This window comes from Solanum lycopersicum, chromosome 5 (assembly GCF_036512215.1).
Source record: "Solanum lycopersicum chromosome 5, SLM_r2.1".
NCBI classification, from domain to species: Eukaryota; Viridiplantae; Streptophyta; class Magnoliopsida; order Solanales; family Solanaceae; genus Solanum; species Solanum lycopersicum.
In genome coordinates this window covers 47,576,161-47,580,034 of record NC_090804.1, presented here as the reverse complement: position 1 = coordinate 47,580,034, position 3,874 = coordinate 47,576,161, and the positions used below count along the sequence as shown (strand labels likewise).

Below are 3,874 nucleotides of genomic sequence, written 5' to 3'. Positions count from 1 at the left end.
AGGGCAGTGACTCCTCCACCGACTGAGGAAGTAATAAGAGAAGGGGAGGATGGGGAAAATGAACAAGTGCAGAATGAGGGATTGCCACCCCAACCTACCCCAGAGATGATCAATCAGGTTCTCGCCTATCTCAGTGGGTTGTCTTATCAAGGTCAGGCACCTCCAGTGTTTTCTGCACCAACACCTCCGGTTTCAGAGGTACAACATGCAGCCACTATGGCTCCTCGTATGGATTCCTCATTAGATATAGGCACGTTTCCACGTCTGACTACTGGGCCTATAATGACAAATGATCAGCATGAACTTTTCAGTAAGTTCTTGAAATTGAAACCTCCAGTCTTCAAGAGTGCCTAATCTGAGGATGCTTATGACTTTCTGGTTGACTGTCATGAGCTACTACACAAGATGGGTATTGTAGAACGGTTTGATGTTGAGTTCGTCAGTTATCAGTTTCAAGGGAACGCCAAAATGTGGTGGCGGTCGCATGTTGAGTGTCAACCAACAGAGGCACCACCTATGACATGGGCCTCATTCTCTAGCTTGTTTATGGAGAAGTATATCCCCCAAACTTTGAGGGATAGGAAAAGGGATGAGTTCTTGAGCCTAGAGCAAGGTAGGGTCGGTCAATGCATATGAGGCTAAGTTTCGTGTAGCAGCACCCAAGCGATCTGCCATGTAGCAGCTGGACAGCATCGCGAGAAGCAGCCAACAACAATAATACAAGTAACCAAGCGAAGCTTCCAGGCTACCACAAGCCGCCGCATCTCAATCTCAGGCGAGCATCAACCAACCTCCATGGAACGACCATCAATAGTGTCAGCCGGCAACACCAACAACTAATCGAAAAAGAACCATCTACATGGAGGTAGCAAGTTCAGGCAAAGCATTGTCTCCTACGAGCTTCTTCTCTTCTCCACTTGACTTACTCCTGTAAAACTCTGAGGTTTTTAAATTCATTGAAGACAGATCTTAACCGATCCGTCAAGGTATGCTCTTTTATTTCATTACTACTCTTAAATGAATTGATTAAATGACTATAAAATTATTATTATTGTAGGCTTGCATATTTTGTAAATAAAAATTATTTGTATGGTTAAAACTTGGAACCTTTTATTTTCCTATTTTTACGCATGTTTTCTTTATGATAGTTGATTTCTCGAATGTTTAAGTTCAACTTTTGATAAAATATTAATCAAGTTTTTTTAATGCCACTTTTGCTTTGCTATCTATTAACATTAATATATCATTTTTTTCATTGTCGGTTATTGACTTAAGTTGATAATATGGAGTGATGATTGAATTTTTTAATTGACTATTATCTTAGTTAAATCGATTGATTCTTATGTACTTATCCGCTCTAGCTTCAAATCCTTTTCATTCATTAAAGTCGGATATTATAATTTTGTCTTTAATTTATTAATATAATCTTACTTGTGTTGAGACTCAAATTAAATTGTTTGACTTCTAGGAATTGGGCTTGAGTGCTGATTGTTTGGTAATTATGAAAATATTGATTTGAATTTTATTTGCAACTATTGTTTATTTTTTTTATTATTCTCTATATACGTGAGGTTATTTTATAATAGCTAATATGTTTGAGTTTATATGGTAAGTGTGATCTAATTTGAATCAAGGAACTGATCCATATTTAGGTAATATATATGCTGATCAAATTGAATTTTAATGTTATGGTCGATTAATTGTTACTACCTTTTTTTTAAGATTTTGATAGAATTTTGCTTATGGTAAATAATATTGATATAATAATATTTGTACTTAATATGGGAAAATAATCATTTCCTCCTAGTTATTTCATTGTGTCGTACTTTATTGATTATTTTGCCAAAAATATTATTTGTGGACTGTTTTTATTTGGTGTATATTTTCTAATGTTTGATTGATTTGATTCTCTTAGTAAGGAAATATTTCTCCATAATTGCCACAAATTGATTCTTTTCCTTTAATGTTGCCCTCTCACCTAGTATATAATCAAGACTCTTCTCTACTCATTCACTCACTCTACCACAAACTCACACACTTATTCACTCTCAATCACAAATTCTCTCATCACTCTCCCTTCTCTCATTGCTCTCTTGCTACTCTAACAATACGTTAAGAATTCGGTAATTATTCAAGTGTTTTCTTCGCTATTTTACTACTTTGTTCGAGTAAAAGTTGAATCAATTTGTTTTGCTTAACTGGTTAGTATTCTTAACATTCACACTATCTTTACATTCACACATTTGTGTAAGCTACTGTTTTTTTTCTATACGTAGAGTTCGTCATTAAACAATTGCATATTGTCTCACCTTGACTAATAAGTGTGATTACTTGTGTAGTTATTTGATTACTTTGACAGGTTTCAAACTTGAAGTTCAAGTTGAAGATTAATTGAAGAAAGATTTATTTGTTTATTTGAATGTATACATACATATATATATATATATATATATATATATATATATATATATATTCCTATTTTATTTATTCGAATGTTGTAACAATTGTAACTCTAAAGATCTTATATATAAAATTTATTTGGGGGGTCGTCTAGGGGAGGGGGATTTATATGCTTACTTGTTTATTATAAATTTTTAGAAATCATGCCTATAGTTTTGTCTTTAATCACCTAGAATTATTGTTTGTAGGTCTTATAATCCAATCAATTGTTTGATGCTCTGTTAATAAGTCTAAAAAATATAAACTAGATTCCATTAATTTTTAATGTTAAAATCAAATCATAATAATTTAGTAGGCTGATTAGGTGTTTTAACAATGTTATAACTTTTAGCATTGTCTTGTCATGTAGAAACCATGCCTAAGGATTAATTTGTTCATATCATTCAAAATCATGTATATATGTTTTATTTTTGAAACACTTAGAAATTCATGTCTATAGGCTTGTAAATAACTTTTAACATCCAAAAAAAAAATTCTTTTGTGCATATTTGTGCCCTCCCCCTAAAATTAGTTAATATTATTTGATTAGTTATCCTTTCATGCGTAATCCCATTTGTCTTCTTGAAGATTTCCGCATTCCTTGCAATATGTTATTTTCTTGAAATAATAATGATACTAAAATCATTTCATGCATTTAACAAATTATTTGGCTTTAAGTATATTTCATCGTAAAACCTTTGCATTTAATAAATTTACCTGCTTAATGTTCTACTAGTTTTAGTACTTGCAATGTTTTGCAACATAATTTATTAAAAGTCATTATTCAATTTTCCTTTGAAATTTTGGATTGATTATGACATTATTTTTGAAATAAATTACAAGTACTTTCTCCTAACCTATCGTTAGTGGGAAAGTCAAAGGAACTATGAGGTTTAGTTCCAATTTTTAAACCGATGCATCCTCTGAAGTACCACCTACCCATGAATTTAAAAAAGAATTATGTGCATTTATGTGTAAATATTTATGTGCCTACATGTAATCTAAATCTTTTAAATCATTTTAAAAAAACATAAGCTATTTTTAGACCGACCTCAAATCAAATTTGTTTCTATGGTGGAGGAGCGCGATCAATAATATCGTGACATCATCCCTATAAAGAAACAAACATTTTTTAAAAAAATAAAAAAATTCATATTAAAAACTTGCTCAATTTTCAAACTTTACTTTCGCACATATTAATTGTTTGATATTTATAAATTTTGTTTATAACATAGTTTCACATGCTTAAATAAAAACAAAACTTGATTATTTATTTATTGCTATCACCTAGCCTTGCATGCTCAAATTAATAGTATTAATTGTTTTGTATTTGTTAACACTAGCAAGATTAAATAAATTAATAAATGAAGTGACTTTGATTGCTAATTGTAACCCTCACATAGATTGCATGAGATACGGCCGGGACCCACACTTG

At 31.6% G+C, this 3,874-nt stretch overlaps 1 long non-coding RNA gene across 1 annotated transcript; it reads left to right on the top strand.

The window, feature by feature from the left end:
- The first annotated feature begins 650 nt into the window (after positions 1–650).
- Positions 651–3,592, top strand: LOC138348592 (uncharacterized). The gene is made up of 2 exons (XR_011221344.1): positions 651–986; positions 2,360–3,592. It is a non-coding gene; the product is annotated as an uncharacterized lncRNA (long non-coding RNA).
- Positions 3,593–3,874: the final 282 nt, after the last annotated feature.